Source organism: Carassius carassius, chromosome 32 (genome assembly GCF_963082965.1).
Source record: "Carassius carassius chromosome 32, fCarCar2.1, whole genome shotgun sequence".
Taxonomy (NCBI): domain Eukaryota; kingdom Metazoa; phylum Chordata; class Actinopteri; order Cypriniformes; family Cyprinidae; genus Carassius; species Carassius carassius.
Window position 1 is genome coordinate 26,457,521 of NC_081786.1, and position 23,160 is coordinate 26,480,680.

Here is a 23,160-nt window from a genome sequence, read left to right on the forward strand (position 1 = left end):
CTATAATTACAGCAAACCTACTAACTCACAGAAAGTACACCTCAAAGGAAACTAATGTCAGCAGACTGGTTTAGCAGGATTCTTCAGGGCTTTGTTATGCCTTGTTCAGTTTCTTTACGCATTGATCTGTTTGCAAATGTTGATGTACGTCCTGCTTCTGTTTCCTTTTTATGTAAATCAAATGAAACTCGGTTACAAGGATTTGCTGATCTAGCTCGGGACTTATGTCTGACTCTTGACATGTTGACAAGAGCGCCCTACACCCAGATACACAATGCACTCAGTCACCCAGGCTGCAGCAGCAGTGAAGGACGGTGAAGGATGGTCCTGTGGGACGAGGGGGGTGGGTGTTCACCCAGTCAAAGGCACTACAGAAAGAGCAGCTGCAATGGTCTGGCCCTGTGCCCTCAGACTCAACGGCTTGACAGCCCAGACAAAATCACTGACCTTAATATTCAATACACAGTCTACTTCCATTTATCTTGGGAAAACTCAAACAAAGTTGAGACTCGGCTATATCAGTGAACGGTTCGTTGTGCAAAAGAAGTACACTTCAGCATTCTTTTTAAAGAGTAATTGTTATGGAAACAGTATACTTACATGCAAACTAAATGTAATGTTTTTGACATTTGCATATCATTTACAATTAAAAGAAAAGGTATAGTTTAAATGTATATTAAATGTAATTGAGAAAAGGGATGGGTTTGGGATATACCGGTAAAAATTCTCCCCACAATAAGAATTAGTCTTCCCCCGATAATAACAATAAAGCCTAGTTGTTGACATATTTTTGTGTGCAATGGTGCAGAGCAATATGGCGGAAAAAGGACGTGAAACTGAGGAGGAGTATATCGCAAAACGAGGAGCTCATTCTACAGTCTAGAACTGGTTTGGTCAGGGCTGTACAGTGACCTAGCCTTGAATAAATGTTCTTCAGCAGCACAGTTTTGCATGTGTATGAACCAATACTGATGATGCATACTGTGTTCAGGCAAGCAGATGAACCCAGAATATAAACACAACGTACAAAATTACAAATTAAATGGTTTCCCAAAGAAAACCATTATAAAAAAAACACAGAACCAAGTTCATATTCCGGGCTCATGACTAAAAACTATGAATTACTTCTGCGATGCATATGTGTAGTTTCTGCGCAAGGGTGCCCTCCGGCTTCCAGTATGAATTAAACAATCATTATATTACATGTGTACTCAGTACTGCTCATAACACCAGGGTAAAAATAGGAAAGATAATGCTTTTCTCTAAAGAAACAGGGTTTTTTTTGTCTCTTAGTGGATGCATAACATTTTCTGAATTAGCGTCATTGATATTGTTATCACAAAAAATACCAGAAATAATCGTGATATTTTTTTCAAGCCCATATCGCCCATCCCTACTATAGAATTTTAGTTTTGACCCACTTAAAGGGATAGTTCACCCAAATATATAAAATTATGTAATTTACTCAGTCTCATGACTAGGGCTGGGTACCGAACTTCGATGCCTTTATGGTATCGAACGAAAACTTCGATACTATGAGTATCGAAAAATTATTAATCTTTCGGTGCCAAATTTCTTTTCCAAAAGCCAAGCAGCCGTTTTTTTTTTTTTTTGCCAAGCGGCTATGTCAGTGTGAGCTTGTAGCATACGTGCAAGTAAGGACCTAAATTCGCCGTGATTGGCTGTCCACCACCACGTGATGTGACGGGGAGGATTTCTGAAAATACTCGCAGTCACACAACACAACTGTAGTTGTTTTTTCTCAAAACGTTTCCGTTTTACAATGCCAAAGAGGTGTAAAGTGTGGCTACACTTTATAAAAGTGGATGCCGAGTCAGCAAAGTGCAACATATGCGATAGGAGTATTGCAACCAAAGCCTGTTTGAATGAGTGTTTTGCCCTCCCTTCCCTGTTTAGTTTGGTCTACTCCATTGCGTATCTCGAAAAACACGCCCCCTTTCACGTCATCTAAAAAAACAGAGAGAGAGAGACAGATTTATCCGGTACAGCGAATTTTTCTAAGCAGCAGGCCACTGTATACGTTCACTTAAAACATAGCCGACTGTGTTTACGAGAATACTTGCAGAGACAATTATTTTGATATAATTGTGTGTGTATGTGTTCATTCAGAAGTTACGATACGCGAAAGATGAATTCATTTTCTGTACGCGCATTGTCTGAAATGCAGGTTGAAAAGCGCATGCTTTCAATGAGTGAGCACAAACTCCAAATGCACGCGAATTGTTTAAAATGCTTGAATCAGCAATATTTAGAAACAAATGCAAACGATCAGCTACGATCCGTTTCACCCCTTCAAACGAGTGAACAACGCGAAGCAGCTTAGGAATTTTACATCACTATTCACGATAGCCCATCGGACTGGAAAACACAATAGCCCTGGGACATCAGGATAGTGATTTTGCGAGCCCTGCACCTCAGATCTATCCAGTTTGTGAAACACTGGTTTCCACACTGGTTTCGTTAAACAAAATAAATTATTATTTTAAAAGATTGACTCATTGGTTCACTAAAAGGATCATGAACTTGTATTACCGAGCCAAAGATTATCTATTATTGAACATCTCGAATGAATAAAGGCTTCAAGTTCATCTGTAAAGCACAAAAAGCTATCGTTCGAGTTTATAAACTTCTAGTTCATGCATGATTCGTATGAATCTGCTAACTGAATGCAAAGTGTGAGTTCTAGAAGAATGTTTGTGTCTTGATGAGCATGTATCGCTCACTAGGAGTCGCTAAATGAACAGCTGCTGTTCTTTTTTTTTTCAACGGAGGATCAGTTGCTATATTGGTTAAAATCCCCAAACTGTTTACTTAAATATTAAATTAATAAATGACATCAAAACAGGGGTGATTGCATTATGATGTGGTGGGCTGCTGTGGGCCAGAAAGTCCAGGGCAACTTTTTGGTCCCAGTCCGCCCCTGAATTGCGCACCCCTATCCAAAAACCACAACCAGTTGTATTAATAATGTTATCCTGAGTGTGAAGTGTTACCAGAATTGTTTTAATTAAGGTGAAAAATAAAAGTTTTGTGTTTAATGTATTTGTGTTGATGTTGAAATGGATTTTAAAACATATGGTATCGAAAAAAGTATCGTTAGGAACCGGTATCGAAACTGAGGTATCGAAATTGGCACCGGATCGAAAGATTTTGAACAATACCCAGCCCTACTCATGACATGTGAAACCTGTCTGAAATTCCTTCTTTTGCAGAAAGAAATGTTTCATTTTTGGATGAATTAGGGGTGGGCGATATTTAAAATGTATCGAGATATTTTTTAAACACGATATGGATTTTGACATATCGCATATATCGATATATTGTTAATATTTAATTCTGATTCTGCCACTTTGCTTGTTTGCCTTCTCTGTGCTTAGCTCGCCCCCCGCCTCCTTGATTTTGTCCGCCCTCCCCTCCCGTGTTGTCTCATAAACATGGCGTCGTCCGCAGCCAGCCCAAAGGCTACAGAACTAGTAAAAAAAAAAGGACAACTGGCTCCATTATATGGAGATACCTCGGTTTTAAGGCATGCAGAAAACGCAGACGGAAACACGGAATCCAGTGATAAACACGGAATTTACAGTTTAACGTGGAATGTCACGTTATCAAATTTTGAATGAATTAATCAAAAGTAGGTCATTGCACTCACATCAAATCACGATATGGACTAATATCTGTAAATATTAAGCCTGAAAAGTCTATTTAAATATGAATCCTGCATGTTTTGCGTGTCTGTGTTAATGAATGGAGCAGAAGCACGTCTTCGTTCATTACACACACGGAAGAGGTGATTTCAGTGTCTTCCCTCTCACTAAATGAGAATGTAAACACATGAACAACATCTCCAGAACTGCACTGAGAGTCACTTCATGAGCATCTGACCGTTTGATTTGAGTAAAACTAGCGTCATAGACATACACAGTAGTATCACAATCACAGAACTGTAAAGGTAAACCCGTCAAAATAAAAGTATTTGCCAGAAATCTATTACTATTGTTCATCAGAATGAACATAGCCTACTACTACTATTAAAATGAAACGAACATAATTTAAGGAATAATCATGCAACATTTGTTCCATGTTTTATTTTTAATAGTAAATTCCCTTTGTTTATCAAAAAATAAAAAGTTTGCTTAATTTTCAATAATTAAAAGATAAATTAAATGAATGTTTTATGCCTTCATTTGATAACCAGAAAAATTTAAATACACAGAATTTCAGAGGGGAAAAAAATTAACAAATTAAGTTGTTTTTATGCATTTAAATAATTACACATGCTAAAAGCATTAGGTTACAAAACATATGGTGAAGAAAAAAATTAAACATTTCATAGGGCCCTAAACATGTTATATTTGGCATATTTGTTTTTGCAGTAGTTTTGGGGGGTTATTTTTCCTGTAAAGATATCGAGATATATATTGTATATCGAGATATAGCAAAATATATCGAGATATATTTTTTGCTCCATATCGCCCAGACCTAGGAAGAATTATCCCTTATTATTTTTAATTTCATAAATACTTCTATTGTTTTTGATACATGATTAAACTGTACTGCTGACAAGCATTTATGGTAAAGTAAAATATATTTTAATGTAATTTCTATTGAAACTTGTTTTTCATGTTTTTAAATATATTTATAATTACACATTTATAATGATACAGTTGCACTTTAGCGCATTTAAAATATATTAACTTTAAATGTAATATTGAATAACATGCTACAGTAAAAATTATCATCAAGTCCTATACATTAGTATTTTAGTCAACACATGAAAACAAGTTTACTTTTAAAGCATGACAAAAGATTAAAAGAATATTATTTAAAATGTACTACAAATAAAACTTTTAATTTGACATTATTACAATGCACTTAAGTGTGTTAAGAAACATGGTCATGAAAGTGTCTCTCTTTAAGCAATTGAGTAATACTAGTTAATATCAGTGAGTAATACTAGAAATCAGCAACGTTTTTACAAATGTACATTCAGCACATTTAAGCATACCTCCTTTAAGGATTAACAATGACAAAAGACATAAACTGCCAGAAAACAGTGGCATAGTGTTAGGGTTTTTGATACTAATACCAGTGAAAAACTAGGATATTGAAGTCCTTCAAATAAACTCAATAAATATCAACTAATTAAATCAAAATTATGGTATGATGCCTAAAAATTATGTAAATTAAGGCAGCTCTAGACAAGTTTTTAAGCAATTGTTCTACTAAACAGAAATAAATAGGGTGTAATCAAAAATTAAGGGTGTAAGTCATTTAAAATGTAATTCTAAGATCATAAATAAAACTGATCAGGCGTTCCATTATACTGTAATGCTGAATGGATTCTACTACTCATTTCATAATCATACAATTGAGATTACACCAAAACACAATGTCTCCAAGGATGTAATCTTTACAATACACAGATATACAAAGTATGTTTACACACATGTACACACATAGACCTCAAAGAAATCAAATTCAAAAAAAGAATACAACATCAAATCGTAGAGTATTAGTGTGCTGTATACTGTGAGGTGAGATTTAAAAGAGGATACACTTACATACCGTGATTTAATGGACTGATAATCTTGGTGCCTAATTTATAATGACTTTATTAATTCAGAAGTTCAACATTCATCATCGATGGACGAGAAAATCCAAGCATGCTTTCGGAAAATGTTAAATAATAATATTATTTTCAGGAAATATTTAATATAAATCAATGAATTTCAGTAATTATTGAACAATAGTTAAAATACTGCTCATTTGCACATATAATTGAATTAATGCATATTTATTTCTACATTTAATAAATGTAGAAATCATAATAAACAATTAATGCATACTCGTCTTAACATAAACAATATAATTAACTGAATTACTGGTTTATGAGTAGCAGAAAGATATTATGCTCTTTAGTATTTGTCCGCATGAGAAATTTAAAGGAACACTCCGACTTTTTGGGACTTTAGCTTATTCACAGTATCCCCCAGAGTTAGATAAGTCCATACATACCTTTTTTATTTCTGTGCGTTCTGTAAGTGTTATTTGACGCACCCACCGCTAGCCTAGCTTAGCACAAAGACTGGATGTAAATGGATACTGGTAGCATAGTAATTCCAATAAGTGACAAAATAATGCAAACATTTTCCTATTTACATGTTGTGATCTGTATAGTCACAGCGTGTACAAATAACAAGGCTATATGAGACAGAGAGCATTTTTAATCGTATAAATACTGGGAACTATATTCTCATTTGGCGTAGGAGCACAGCTAACGTTACTTGGGCGGAGTGGCTACTTGGGCGGAGTGATTAGCGCAGCACACGAGACGCGCCGTGGTGAGGAGAAGAGAGTTCGCTCAGAGTTGGAGTAATAGAGTCAGCAATTACTAGATAGTAGATTTATAGTGTACAATCATGGGTGTTCGCTGTATTGTAAAGAACTGCGACAACAAACAGGGGAGACCAGGTATTACTATGATATTTCATAGAATTCCAGCCACAAACGCTGACCTGATGAATCGATGGCTACTTGCTCTGGAAATAGATCCAAACACACCTGTAAACACCATCACGAAGTATTTCGTTTGCTCTGAACATTTTACTGTAGACGACTATTTTGAAAAAATGCAAGTTGCCACACGGACCATGAAACGTGTGCTAAAGGATACAGCCATCCCATCGATAATAAAGACAGGACAATTTGGATGACCTGTTGCTGCGGTAAGTGTTCTGTTATGTTTTGAGATGACTAACATTAGCCATACTGTAACAGTGCCATGCTAATGTAATATAACCTTAGTAGTGACACTATTACGTGAATAGGGGGTCCGTGTATCGGTGTATCCCCTTTATTGTTATTATTGTGACACACTGTATGCAATGGCTATACTACAATTTCATTGAACTATGAATGATCATTATAACAAAATCACTTACTTGGTGGACAGCTCACTCGGCATGGGACGTTTCTTCCAATTGATCTTGTCACAATGGGAAAAAAAGACAACTGCCGGGTGTATTAGGGCAGAGAAATCTTTCGTGGTAGTGACGCAAATATTTTGATTGTCATCAAGCCTTGACATTGATGGCAATACCCGGTCACATTCATTACAACAAAGGCTCTCGGTTTCTGTCGGCATAGGTTGTCATGTTCCACATTTACACCACCAGTCCGTGTTCGTTGTGATTCTCCCTTCGTCTTACAGCTTCCAAAGTTTGTAACTCCTCGTCTGTGTATTCTGGCTCAAAACTATATGGTTCTGGATCTTGGTTTGATACACAGTAAAATTCCTCTGAGTCCGACAATTCCTCAAAGTCAGCCATGATCACGAGTCATGTCTAGCTAGTTAGTCACGTTTGTTTTGTTTACGGTCTCGGGTGCTGTGCTAATCACTCCGCCCAAGTAACGTTAGCTGTGCTCCTACGCCTAGTGAGAATATAGTTCCAAGTATTTATACGATTAAAAATGGTCTCTGTCTCATATAGCCTTGTTATTTGTACACGCTGTGACTATACAGATCACAACATGTAAATAGGAAAATGTTTGCATTATTTTGTCACTTATTGGGAATACTATGCTACCAGTATCCATTTACATCCAGTCTTTGTGCTAAGCTAGGCTAGCGGTGGGTGCGTCAAATAACACTTACAGAACGCACAGAAATAAAAAAGGTATGTATGGACTTATCTAACTCTGGGGGATACTGTGAATAAGCTAAAGTCCCAAAAAGTCGGAGTGTTCCTTTAAGTCTTTATAAATCCTAATTGGTTCCCAACTAGGGATGGGACGGTATGAAAATTTAATATCACGATTATAGTGACTAAAATTATCACGGTTATCAATATTATCACGGTTTTGTTGAAACGAGATGAAAGTGTTCAAAAATAGTTGATGCTCACACTGAAAACATTTCAGCAAGTTTTATATTTAATAATCAACAAACAACTAATAAAACAAGCAACTCTATGCACTTAATTTAAAGAAAGATTAAATTCTGTGGCATTTCCTTCCTTACAATGAAAAGTGTAGAAGCATAGAAAAGCATAGAAAAGTCACTGACTTTCGCCATTCCTTCTCCAAAAAAAACATTGTGCGCTGCGCTTGCGTCAGACTGTTGCTGGCTGGACATGATTTAATAGTGAGTTATTAAAACCGCGATAATCAAACACGGTTTTAATGATAATTCATTTTTAAACGATATTACTAACCTTCAGCACATTTTATCACGGTTATCAATAAAACCGGTTATCGTCCCATCCCTATTCCCAACCTGACACAGGATAAAATCCATGTTTAAACTCAAATCCGATCATATGCACGTTTTATAAGTGAAGCCCCTAGTGAGGATGCCACTGCAGAAAAAGCAAGGGCCCGGTTGTTTTTTTCACCTAGAAAATTTCTAATACAAAAAAACACACAGCTCAACTTCACCACGTTTTTTTCTCCACAGTTTCTTTTATCCGAGACTTGTTAAAGTATCAAGTTTTTGATCAAAATTAGATAATTACACAGTTGGCTCGGTCTATAGTCATGTTTTTGCAAATCTGGCTCTTGCTCTAACAGACTTTGAGGTTCACTGATAAACCCAACACCTTGTACTCTGAAACTAAAACCTGCACATCTGCTCTAACAGGATGTGCCCCCAGCTCTCTGTACAATGCAGAGGCAACCCTTCTCTGCAAGTCTCAAAACGTAAGCATAAGTCTCGCTCACGCAGGCCCCATGTCAACAGAATGGCAGGCTGTGGTTCTCAGGGGTTTGATTACATGAGAGAGAAAGCCCTTCCACCATCCAGAATGAAGGACCTCCCAGTGGGAGTCTGACCTCCCTCTCCACACATACTCTGTGTCCTCTTGAGCAGCGTGTACAATAGCCACTGCCACTGCAACTCTCGCTCGTTCTATTGAGACTTCCAGCAAACCTGCTGGGATTGAAGGAATGTCCATTGTTTTTGGGCGGTCGCCTTTTATGGGAATTCCACAATACCACAATGGTGCACCATCTGGATAGACTTTGATATTGTGAAGGCAATAATTAGAAATAATCCTTTGTATGTGAAACCTCTCATTAGATGCAACAACCAAATGAGTAAAAGAAAGTCACAGAAGGTAAACAAAGCCCACCAGAGATATGGTTAGTGTAAAAAAATCATAACTCAAATAGAATATGCAGGTGCTGTGTGGTAAGTTCTAGAGCTGCACGGTTATGGTTAAACTGCTAACAATTAATATTTTTGCTCAAAAAATGTAATCACGACTATTAATCACAATTTGATCAGAATTATTGCACGTTCACATAAGTACAAGCTCGCATAAATTGCTCGCAGATTTAGTCACAGCAAATAACATAACTAACCGTGTGAAAGAAATCCTAGATTTATTTGAGCTGAGAGATTGGTAAACTCCAATTTACATGTTTGCCATGTTTTCAGATTAAAATGTAAAAACAGTACTTTTCAGTACAAAATAAACAGCAAACAAATATTGCAGACAATTATGCTTATTAAAATGAGAGAAGCAGAAATTGTAATCGCAATTAAAATATGATTTATTGTGCAGCCCTATTAAATTCTGTTGCATTTGTCAAGATTTAGTGTTAAACTCAGTGCTAAACCCTGATCCTTTTTTTTCTAAATCATTACTTTGGGTCCTGCTTTTCTGCTCGTTCCTGGCTTCCTCCATCAACCTCTCGGTCAACAGTTTCAGGTACCAGACAAACGACTGCTTTCTGTTATCATACAAGACTTGCTGATCTGATTTTTGGTATCAGATAAAACAGATTTTTTTTTTTACAAGATCTGGTAAAGAGACTGGATCTAATATTGAAGGAGTTTAGATTCAATCTAACAAAATTAACCTTAAATAACGACAGTCAGTTGTATTGATTGTATTATAGCAGCTTGTATAACAATCAATACTGTCCATCTGGTTTGCAAATGTGCTTGCAGTTCTGCTTAAGAAATCTACACAGAAAAGAAAGGCATTCTTGAAACAAGAGACAAAAGGGACAAAAAGCTTTTAGAATGACAGGTTTTAAGAAGATGCTCTGGGCCAAATCTTTTGCTACTTTTGCTACCCTGCTTGTCATTTAGATTAAAAGACAGGGTTGAAAAGAACTGGAAAAGACCTTCAGGGACAGAAAACTTTACTGATAGGTTTGCTAAGGGTTACAAACATCATCTCTATCAGAATTTAACTGACAAGGAGGACTAGCTCTGGGTCAGTGAGTTTAAGAATTATCTCTGTAAAATGTATTTGTAAACTAATACATTTTAATGTTTGCATACATAGCCAGCTCTATGGCTTTTCTGACGTTGTAAACTTGCTCTATAGCTCACCTGGTACAGCTCAAAGACTTGTAGAAGTAAGCTAAAATGGCACGGTTGCTTTGGCAAATGTTTTTTTTATGACATGTTTGCTTTTGTTATCACTTTGAGTTAGGATTGGGATCAGGGCCCATATGCACAAAACATCTTTTTGAAGTAGCTCATAACTGGCTGATTTAGGAGAAAATCTTAAAAATAATGGGCGTGTCAGTTCTAAATTTAGGACTCCTACATTTTTGCTCAAAGAGAATTTCACAAAGCATTTTAGAACTAAAACTAGCTCCTAAATCTGTGAAACATTGGGAGCAGTGAAGAGGACTCCTAAGCCACTTAGATCAAACCACAAACTATCCTAAAATGGCTGTTGCTGGCAATCTGCTTCGGAACGTAAACATTTTAGAAACATTTAACAATAATGAGCTTTTAAAAAAGGTATTGCTTTTGGTTTTGGAGGTTATCCCAACTCCAAATTTTCCTTTGATTATATATTTGTTTTTAATTTTTTTTATTCAAATTCTGTTTTTATATATATATATATATATATATATATATATATATATATATATTACTGTATTTTATGATTGTTTTGTACAGAACTTTGGTCAGTGTTAGCTAAATTTAAATGTGTTATATAAATAAAATTTACTTACAGCCATGATTATTTGACTCTGTTAATTTAAAAGCTGTTTATATGCGTATGCACTAATTGTTTACGAGCATACTTGTAAGATGCTGACAGTTAGCTGAACATATGACACTTGCATTTTAAAATCTTTATTTGAATTTGAATATGGCAACATAATATTGCTCTCTACAATATTTCTATGAATAAATCTCTGACAGAGACTCCTCCCCTATCAGCCAACCACTGTGTGCATAGTTAGTAAGCATGCTGTTAGGTTAGTCCCACCCTTTCTCTTTGCTTAAAGGGATAGTTCACCCAAAAATCAAAATTTTATGTTTATCTGCTTTTCCCCATGGCATCCAAGATGTAGGTGACTTTGTTTCTTCAGTAGAATGCAAACAAAGATTTTTAACTCAAACCGTTTAAGACTTCTCTCTATTCCTTAATAAAGGAAAGCTCAGAAGCTTTGTTAATAGGTTTTAAGAGAACATTTAAGAGTACTGCTACAACCCGAATTCCGGAAAAGTTGGGACGTTTTTTAAATTTTAATAAAATGAAAACTAAAGGAATTTCAAATCACATGAGCCAATATTTTATTCACAATAGAACATAGATAACGTAGCAAATGTTTAAACTGAGAAATTTTACACTTTTATCCACTTAATTAGCTCATTTAAAATTTAATGCCTGCTACAGGTCTCAAAAAAGTTGGCACGGGGGCAACAAATGGCTAAAAAAGCAAGCAGTTTTGAAAAGATTCAGCTGGGAGAACATCTAGTGATTAATTAAGTTAATTGATATCAGGTCTGTAACATGATTAGCTATAAAAGCTTTGTCTTAGAGAAGCATAGTTTCTCAGAAGTAAAGATGGGCAGAGGCTCTCCAATCTGTGAAAGACTGTGTAAAAAATTGTGGAAAACTTTAAAAACAATGTTCCTCAACGTCAAATTGCAAAGGCTTTGCAAATCTCATCATCTACAGTGCATAACATCATCAAAAGATTCAGAGAAACTGGAGAAATCTCTGTGCGTAAGGGACAAGGCCGGAGACCTTTATTGGATGCCCGTGGTCTTCGGGCTCTCAGACGACACTGCATCACTCATCGGCATGATTGTGTCAATGACATTACTAAATGGGCCCAGGAATACTTTCAGAGACCACTGTCGGTAAACACAATCCGCCGTGCCATCAGCAGATGCCAACTAAAGCTCTATCATGCAAAAAGGAAGCCATATGTGAACATGGTCCAGAAGCGCCGTCGTGTCCTGTGGGCCAAGGCTCATTTAAAATGGACTATTTCAAAGTGGAATAGTGTTTTATGGTCAGACGAGTCCAAATTTGACATTCTTGTTGGAAATCACGGACACCGTGTCCTCCGGGCTAAAGAGGAGGGAGACCTTCCAGCATGTTATCAGCGTTCAGTTCAAAAGCCAGCATCTCTGATGGTATGGTGGTGCATAAGTGCATACGGTATGGGCAGCTTGCATGTTTTGGAAGGCTCTGTGAATGCTGAAAGGTATATAAAGGTTTTAGAGCAACATATGCTTCCCTCCAAACAACGTCTATTTCAGGGAAGGCCTTGTTTATTTCAGCAGGACAATGCAAAACCACATACTGCAGCTTTAACAACAGCATGGCTTCGTCGTAGAAGAGTCCGGGTGCTAACCTGGCCTGCCTGCAGTCCAGATCTTTCACCTATAGAGAACATTTGGCGCATCATTAAACGAAAAATACGTCAAAGACGACCACGAACTCTTCAGCAGCTGGAAATCTATATAAGGCAAGAATGGGACCAAATTCCAACAGCAAAACTCCAGCAACTCATAGCTTTAATGCCCAGACGTCTTCAAACTGTTTTGAAAAGAAAACGAGATGCTACACCATGGTAAACATGCCCCGTCCCAACTATTTTGAGACCTGTAGCAGAAATCAAAATTGAAATGAGCTCATTTTGTGCATAAAATTGTAAACTTTCTCAGTTTAAACATTTGCTATGTTATCTATGTTCTATTGTGAATAAAATATTGGCTCATGTGATTTGAAAGTCTTTTAGTTTTCATTTTATTAAAATTTAAAAAACGTCCCAACTTTTCCGGAATTCGGGTTGTATTTAGGAGAACCCTTAGTGGTAAGATAAAATGTTTTTTAAAAGAGGATGGTGCTTTTCCACTGCATGGTACAGCATGGTATGCTCCACTTTTGGGTTTTTTTCTACTGGGTACAGTACCTGGTACTTTTTTCAGTACCACCTTGGTTTAGGTTCCAAGTGAACCATACCATTACCAAAACGTGACATGTAAACACTGCTGATCACTGATTGGTCGTAGAGAATCGCCACTACCTGCGTCACTGAACTTGCGACATGAGACACATCAAAACCGCTAGATTAAAATCAGCACAGCCAGCGAAGGATCGCAACTGTGAATGAACACCTTTTTTTTAAAGGGGTCATGTTATGCGATTTAAAGTTTTCCTTTCTCTTTGGAGTGTTACAAGCTGGTTGTGCATAGATAAGATCCCTGAAGTTGCAAAGACTAAGTCTCAAAATCAAAGAGATATTAATCAAAATTAAGACTCTGCCATACCCCCCTAAAATGGCTCATTCCAACACGTCCCCACATGTCTACTTCACGATGTAGAAATATTAGCAAAATGCCGCCCAAATGTTCATGCAAAGAAAGAAGGCGTGGTTTCAGTAACCGCAGTTAGTGTTGAAGCAGTCATGTCAGGTGTGTCGTGTGTGTTTGCGTGCCACACGTTTGAGTGAGAGAGAGAGAGAGAGAGAGAGAGAGAGACCGGGTCACTCACATCCCAGCTGTCTTAACCGTCTGTGGCTTGAAGGAGGGACTTTATAGAAAACGATGCGTTTGAGAGAGGCTGGGCTCAGAGGACATACAATAATGTACAGTAATGTGTTTTTTGAACATTAAAGCATGTCAACATATTCTGTTACACTAAATAATGTATGTAAAAAAATAATATGACCCCTTTAACAATGTGGTCTGATGAGGAAAAACATGTTTCTCTCATTGACAGTCGAGGAGCGGATCCAGCGAGAGCTTGATGGGGCAACGCAGAATGAAAAATGTTTCAGGAGTCATGGCAGTAGATGTGGCGCAACTATAACAACATGTGAATAATCCCACCCACTCTAAAGCAATACTAAACTGCAGTGGAAACGCAAACCGAGCCGAGCTGTGTCGAGCTGTTTCCACGCAGTGGAAAAGCACCATAAGTGTTCACGTCAAAACTTAGGTATACTTTTGGAATAAACCAATTGTGTTCTCTAGTTTGTGCATGCATGCGTCTAGTATTATATGTTCTCAGCCCTGGTTATTGTTTCACAGCTGAAGAAGGAATGGAGGAGACAGAACAACAACAAACTACTGAAAGATGCAACAACAATGTTGACATTTTGACAGCCATTTTAATGGTCATTATTCCAGAAAAAGAAATAGCACAGACACTGGACAAAGATGAAACTTTCTAGTGAATAAACTGCCTGTGTGCTTATATTTTGACTAGACTTGAGTTTAAGGTAATTGGTGGGACTTCCCTACTTTGCTTCCCATTTAGTGCTGCAATTTCTGATTTAATTTTTCCTGCTAATGCTTGTGCGTACTTCTTTAAAAAATCATGGCATGATTTGCATAATAATACAATGCAGGTGGTTTTACACATTCCACTAGTCTGTACACAGAATCTGTGTGGTTTCTGCCCAGCAGCCATTCATAGACAGACCTGTATAAGCCGCTCAGTGTTCTCACGCTTGCCAAAATCTCCTCATTAACTCCTTATACAGTAATTGCTGTGGCTGAACAGTGCAGACACCATGAAAATCAGTCTGAGAGACCTGTAATCAGAAGTAACTTTAAAAACAAAAAGGCATCTGTGACTGGGTCTACCCTTACCAAACTCTGCCACATCACCTTCTGCCAAACCATAATTACAGAGACAAACCTCCCATGTTACCCCCATATCTTAACAACTACCTTGTCACACCCTTATTTTAGCATAGAACATGTACTGAACCAATGGAAAACATATCAATTATGAAATTCCTGCATCATTTTTCAACTTGCTGGTTGCAAACATACCCAATATAGAGCCAGAAGACAACGTAAACCTCAAAGGAATGTGTTGCCCTTTCTTTGGGAGGTTGTGGATCTTCCTGCTGAAAGGAGCTAAAGTGCAATAATAAATTTTAGAGAATACAGTTTTTTTCTTCACTTCTCCATGGGGAACTCCATTATGGATGGTCTGCACTTCTTAAAACTACAGAAACATTAGTGATACTAGCCCAAAACAAGAGCTGAATGCCAATTATTTTAAAGTGCATTCATTTTGTACAGTTCTACAGTGTTGAGAAGTCCACTGTTTTCCCGAGGAATTGGGCTACTTTACCATTGTTGGTGTGGGTTGTTTATCATGTCTGGCGGTTGAAGCGATCCCAATAATACGATATTTAGCCCCGGAAATGTGAATTTTACTGTGAATCCCCACCAAAAAATGTGTATTTTACCCCCCCGGAATGTGAGTTTTACCGGGGAAAAATCCTTAAATTCAATCTATCAGCTCATGTCATAACTAGCTAAAAACCAAGCATGCTGCTTACCTTCATTTGGTACCATTTGCACAGTGTGCCAGGATGGAACATGATATTACTGCATGTGTATGCGACCTCAAGCCAATTTGTTGACATACTGTAAACTTCAGCCACCATAAATGTGTTGGTAACAACAAAATAATAATAAAATACAATAAATGGAGAATCCATCAAGAAAAAAAAAATGTTTGCTCTTATTTTCATGTTTCTATTATATTTTATAATTTTAAGCACACTTGCTAATATTATAAGCACACTTGCAAATCTTTAAAAGTAAAATGATACTAGTTTCTTGATTTGAATGTACTAGATGGATCATCACAAATCTGCAGTTGTCATTACTCTACAGTTCTACAAAATGCTATAGTTATAGCTTGAAATAAACATTATTGAACATCAAAAGTGTTGAAAGAAATAGTACAACTTACTGAAATGTATCATGTCTCATGTAATCACTCAGTGTTTCAACTTCAGAACAATTTCAATAAAACAGATTGTAAACAATATTTACATTTACAAAGCCTAATTCCTAAGAGGAGCATTTTGATAAATACACTAGATCAACATTTAAAGTGGATCAAAACCTTTGATCAAAGTTGTTCTAAAACCGCAAACTTTTTTTGATCCACTTCAAATGTTGACTACTGTATGCACTACCGTAATTCCTCAAATAAAAGCTGGGCCTTTATTTACCTGAACTGCAGAAGGTAACAGGCATTTATTAGAGTCAGGCCTTATTTCTAATTCCATCTGTTTGATAAGTAAATTTTTTAAATAAACCGTTTTAAATGAAAAAAAGCGATAGCATTCCAGTGGACAGAGATCATAAAATTAGCACAGAATCAGTTCAGAATCAATCACCAAAAGAATCAGTTTGGTTCAGACGCTCTGTGTCAGTCAGCTTCACGCTGAATCACACATGCGCAGTATCAGCTCCTGGGTTCTCGAATCGGACGCATCCGACAGAAACGCTTCTTGGTTCAGTGTACTGGTGATCCAAAAACCGATGCAACCGGTTCTTGACTCGAGAACAAGAAATACTCCGGCAGTGGGCGTGTACATTCGTTTTCTGGCTCTGCTGCACAAATTTTCACAAATTGACCACGCCCCGGGGCCACTATCAGAGGCCCGCGTTTATTTGACTACTGGTTTTATTTGAGGAATTATGGTATATTACATATTAATTATATTTTAGTTACTTAATGTTGTCTTTATTATTTAATGTATTTTTTAATTTAAAAAAAGTTACTGCTGTTTAAATGTTTATATTTCAACAACAAATTGGACCTTAAACATTATATAATTAAAAAGCTGATATAAAAACTAGTGTGAAATTTAAATATTCATATGCAACTCACTTTTTACTCGAGTGATGATTATTAAATAAATGTGATTCATTCATTGATTATTAATTAAACATTCCCTTTCAGTTTTTCAGTTAAACTGAAACGTTCAACTTGGTATCTATCTTCAGTTAAATAAATAATTTATTGCATCACTAATATTAACATATGACATGCCACAATACCGCCCAGCCCTACAGGTCACAGAGGGTTGAAGATGGTGCTGCAAATCTGCTAACTCTCTCCTAAGAAAAATGAGCTTAGACACAACAATGTAACAAAGGAAAATGTCTTCATTTACAAATCAATTGTAGTGCATGAATGCAGCACTCTAGAGACATATTAAATATCACTGAAGTTATGCAAGTTAACTCCTTAATCTTGAGTATAAAAATACAGTAAATTAATATGTTATGAACGTGTGAATAGATCTTGAGTTGAATACTAAGAAAATAGACAAAGGATATTATGGCTGGTGTCTTTCAAAGCGTGTGAAAGGTATTGCTGTAGATGAGTCACATGATCCACCAAGCTGTTCTCAGTGAATGACAGCATGAGCGACTGACTCAACCCTGTTACTCTCGTATCTCACACAAACACAAACCCCTCTGACTGACGCACATGAGACTGATGTCAAGCATGTACATGCATTTTTGGGATGACATGCTGGACTGGTCTTTTTGCAATGTGTACATAAATTTTCACCAACAAATAAAATAAAATAAAAAATCTCAATTGTTTAAATACAAAGCAAATAATTTTTAACCTTTAAAAGACATTTGCCTGTTTGCAATGAACAAATACTCAATAAATGAAGGTATGGCTTTCTTTTCTTTTCTTTTTTACAGCAGTGGCCACATGAAGGCGAGAGTAGGATTTCCCATAATGCCCTGATGCACTTCTGGCTCTTTGTATGTGCATGCACAGTAACACCCTTCCTCTGTTTATCCAAATGCAGGTGCTGGATGAGGGGTATTATAATGTGACCTTTACAATGTGCATGGGAGACCCAATTCTTTTGTGTTTTTATTTTTTTTTTCCACAAGCAGTGGAAACACACCAAAGAAAGAGAACTACAGCACCCTTGTCAATCAATGACAATCAGTAAATGAACTAACTTTGTTTAGTATAATTGTTATAATACATTAATAGAACATTTATAAAAATATGCTTTTGCAAAGACTGAAACCACAAGCACCACTATTTCTAATTCTCATACCATTTGTGATACGGACATGAATGACCCCACAAATTGCAGCCATCTTAAAAGCTGCAGGGCTATTTTGCCATGGGTTCTCTTTTCCAATGGGTTTTTGTAATAGGGTTTTGCAATTATGTCACACTGATGTGACGTCATTTCAATCCAAATCAGTCCAAAAGAGGCTCATTTGGCGATTGATTCATACTGTCAATCATACTATGGTTGGTAAACACCTTTGAACTACCATTGGTCTTTGGCGAATACATAAAAGGTAGGTGTGGCTATATGGCTCTGCGTTCTTTGGTGTGGGAATCCCATTCATTTCTTTCTTTTCAGTCCTAAGTAAAAACAGGGACACCGGCAAGCTGCTTTATAGTAGAAATTGAAATTGTAATTCTAACTGAATGTGATGCCATTTTTCATGCTTAATACTGTAAAGGTGCAGTACAAATAAACATGAAGTGACTTGACTGGAGTGCCCAATTCCAGAGCTGGCGCAAACATATCCACGATTGCTATGATCAGATACTTTCTTAACTGCTATTTTTTCACCATAGTCATTTTTGTTATGTACTTATTTTGTCATTGAGAGCAGCACATATTTATATATTCATCTAAACAGTCCTATCAGCAGTAGGTGGCAATGGGATATTTACAAATACAGCTCAACTGCTAAGATATTTCCAACTTCTAAGCTCTAAGCAAAGAAGAAAAAAGGACTGTCATGAATATATATCAGGGCCATTTTACCTGGTTGATAATAAAATGATTTTTTTTTTGGAATGGACTTTCAATGTGAGGACAAAAATCTCTTTAAGTTTCATAAAAAATAGCTTTATTTGTGTTTGTAAGATGAACTGAAGACATATGGGTGTATATAGGGACAGATCTTATTAATTGGCATGAAGTTAAAATTTTCCCCATAATAAAGGAACTCTCTTTGAGTTCTAAACTAACTTTGCCCAAAACTAATTTCTATCCCTTGAACTTGTGTATTTAATAGGCATTCCATTTGTTCCTGAGGATTAGCCTTTTGCTGTAGTGAACCCACAGTGTCCCGTCCAGCTTTCTGCCTGGCTAGGCACCCATGGAGGGGCAGTGAACTGTGTGTGATGTGTTATCTGAGGTCACATTTCCCCTGTTGCATTAAGCTGCATGTTTATAGAGATATTTGCTCTTTTGCTGGCATTACAAAGCTACAGTGATCTGGGAGATTCACAATGTGTTGTTCAGTTCTGAATGCCAAAAACCAGCAGGCTCACACCTTTTCAACTCAGTGTTGTAAAAAAAACGGGACATGGATTCATGCAAATATCAACAGATTTTCAAAGTGGGATCAAAGGTCTCGTGTGGAAAAGTAGAGTGTGCTGGAATGAAAATGTATGTCAATGCCATAAAATTCTGTATTTGTGTCTGCATTGTTTTTAAGAAAAACACTTCTACTCTGCACACTACAAAAATACATTCCCATCAAATTAAAGAAGAAAACAGGAAATTTTAGGCACCTCTTCCATTTAAACTTCTACTGAGAGTCTCCATTAAATATTTACGAGAGTCTCATGAAGACACCATATGGTGATGCCAAGATCTAAGGGTTCACATATGGTGTTGTGGATACGTGGATGGAAAACATTAGATTAAAGCATTAATACAGCAGAAAAGGTACACTTGTTGGTTTCCCATCACTGGTAGCCTAACCCAATTAAGTTACCTTAATGTCACCATTAAGTTCAGTTATTTTCACTTTCATGGACTTTTAGTTTGTATTCTTTAGTTCCTGTCTGCCTTTGATTTTTCCTGATTGTCATTTGTTGTCATGGTTTATGATTTAATTAGTTATGGTTTAAGATGGTTGTCATTAACCTTGGTTTTGTTACACGCCCGGCGGCAGGACACATGACTTTGGGGGGGGGGGGGGGGGGGGGGCTTTTATATTTTTAGGGGGGGGGGCAAAAATAATGTTTAACACTGTTAAATTAAACAGAAAATCAAGCAGGTGAGCATGATTTGGCGTGGTGGCCAATACAAATAATATTTTTCTATATAGAGTAGTAGTTGGCTTTCTCTGTTTCATACATGGCTGCTTGTCAAGCATGAAGGTTTATTTAAATTCTGAATAAAACATCGTAGGCTATAGAGCATGCAAAGTCTGCTTCCTTTAAATTTACTTAAAAACGGTCACTTATTCATTACAATCTAACAAAGTAAAAAAATATTTAAAAAATACACTGAACGTGACTACACGATGAAACTTTTAAATGTCTTTATTAGAAAAAAGTTACGAGCATGATAGAACCAAGCGTGCCGCACAAGCCCTGAAAAGTGAAGCCAAAACGTCTCGATCGCCCCCTGGTGAGTGGTCCTAGTATAGGTCATAAACCCCGCCTCCCCATGTTATTCAATGGGCCGCGAGACCAACTAAACAATTAAATTAACCTTCAAATATCTTTTTTCCGAAGCTGTTTTTTGTCATTTACTGTAGTTTGTATCACGCTAATGTAAATTCAAGTGTTCGTTTTTAAAATAAGTTGTTTTTTAGATAGTTATTTAATGCTCTAAAAACGGTGGTGTGACGTCGTGATTGATAGCTGTGATTGACAGCTCTCTGAGCCGAGGAGGCACTGAAGCGTCAACAGGCTTTTTTCATGATCTTCGGAGGACTGAGGAGATTGTATTTACCTTATTTTAATGAGATTGGAGTGGAACGGAGCAGACAGAGTTCACAGGAGCAGGACTCCACTTCCAAAACAGTGCAGATTACGGTATGTGCATTCTGCGAGGGAGAGTGAGGGCGGGGCACAGGGGCGGGGCCGTTGATTTCGCGGCTTTAAAGGAACACTCCGACTTTTTGGGACTTTAGCTTATTCACAGTATCCCCCAGAGTTAGATAAGTCCATACATACCTTTTTTATTTCTGTGCGTTCTGTAAGTGTTATTTGACGCACCCACCGCTAGCCTAGCTTAGCACAAAGACTGGATGTAAATGGATACTGGTAGCATAGTAATCCCAATAAGTGACAAAATAATGCAAACATTTTCCTATTTACATGTTGTGATCTGTATAGTCACAGCGTGTACAAATAACAAGGCTATATGAGACAGAGACCATTTTTAATCGTATAAATACTGGGAACTATATTCTCACTAGGCGTAGGAGCACAGTTAACGTTACTTGGGCGGAGTGGCTACTTGGGCGGAGTGATTAGCGCAGCACACGAGATGCGCCGTGGTGAGGAGAAGAGAGTTCGCTCAGAGTTGGAGTAATAGAGTCAGCAATTACTAGATAGTAGATTTATAGTGTACAATCATGGGTGTTCGCTGTATTGTAAAGAACTGCGACAATAAACAGGGGAGACCAGGTATTACTATGATATTTCATAGAATTCCAGCCACAAACGCTGACCTGATGAATCGATGGCTACTTGCTCTGGAAATAGATCCAAACACACCTGTAAACACCATCACGAAGTATTTCGTTTGCTCTGAACATTTTACTGTAGACGACTATTTTGAAAAAATGCAAGTTGCCACACGGACCATGAAACGTGTGCAAAAGGATACAGCCATCCCATCGATAATAAAGACAGGACAAATTGGATCACCTGTTGCTGCGGTAAGTGTTCTGCTATGTTTTGAGATGACTAACATTAGTCATACTGTAACAGTGCCATGCTAATGTAATATAACCTTAGTAGTGACACTATTACGTGAATAGGGGATCCGTGTATCCCCTTTATTGTTATTATTGTGACACACTGTATGCAATGGCTATACTACAACTTCATTGAACTATGAATGATCATTATAACAAAAACACTTACTTGGTGGACAGCTGACCATTAGGTTCACTCGGCATGGGGCGTTTCTTCCAGTTGATCTTGTCACAATGGGAAAAAAAAGACAACTGCCGGGTGTATTAGGGCAGAGAAATCTTCCGTGGTAGTGACGCAAATATTTTGATTGTCATCAAGCCTTGACATTGATGGCAATACCCGGTCCCATTCATTACAACAAAGGCACTCGGTTTCTGTCGGCATAGGTTGGCATGTTCCACATTTACACCACCAGTCCGTGTTCGTTCTGATTCTCCCTTCGTCTTACAGTTTCAAAAGTTTGTAACTCCTCGTCTGTGTATTCTGGCTCAAAACTATATGGTTCTGGATCTTGGTTTGATACACAGTAAAATTCCTCTGCTGTCTGCCAATTCCTCAAAGTAAGCCATGATCACGAGTCACGTCTAGCTAGTTAGTCACGTTTGTTTTGTTTACGGTCTCGTGTGCTGCGCTAATCACTCCACCCAAGTAGCCACTCCGCCCAAGTAACGTTAGCTGTGCTCCTACGCCTAGTGAGAATATAGTTCCCAGTATTTATACGATTTAAAATGGTCTCTGTCTCATATAGCCTTGTTATTTGTACACGCTGTGACTATACTGATCACAACATGTAAATAGGAAAATGTTTGCATCATTTTGTCACTTATTGGGATTACTATGCAACCAGTATCCATTTAAATCCAGTCTTTGTGCTAAGCTAGGCTAGCGGTGGGTGCGTATAATAACACTTACAGAACGCACAGAAATAAAAAAGGTATGTATGGACTTATCTAACTCTGGGGGATACTGCGAATAAGCTAAAGTCCCAAAAAGTCGGAGTGTTCCTTTAAGGCTTTACTTCCTGCTTGCTACTGCGCATAGCTACTGCGCAGAACTGGTCCCTAGATCGCTATCTGCGCAGGCGCAAGTCCAAGATGTCAGCGCCATATCGGGACACTGGCGGCTTCAGTTTTGACCAATGGAAGAGAGCGAAGGCGAGTCGTCCATCTTTTTTTACAGTCTATGGATAGAACCCAGCACTGGACAAAAATGATTGTGTGGATTCCAACCTAAGCAACTCTGATTGCCCATTGCGTTTGGGCTATATTGCATTGTAAAAATGCATAGGAATCGATAGGCAGAATCTAAATTTTAATTTGATAACAAGTATCCAATTCCCGACCTTAAGTATCCAATCTAGAATTGGAATCGATTTTCGGTT

The 23,160-nt window shown here is 37.4% G+C and overlaps 1 protein-coding gene across 3 annotated transcripts in view; it reads right to left on the bottom strand.

Annotated features, from left to right (window-relative positions):
• The window catches only part of LOC132113052 (connector enhancer of kinase suppressor of ras 3-like), an 84,744-nt gene that overhangs the window by 54,166 nt on the left and 7,418 nt on the right, over nucleotides 1-23,160 (bottom strand). The window lies entirely within an intron of this gene.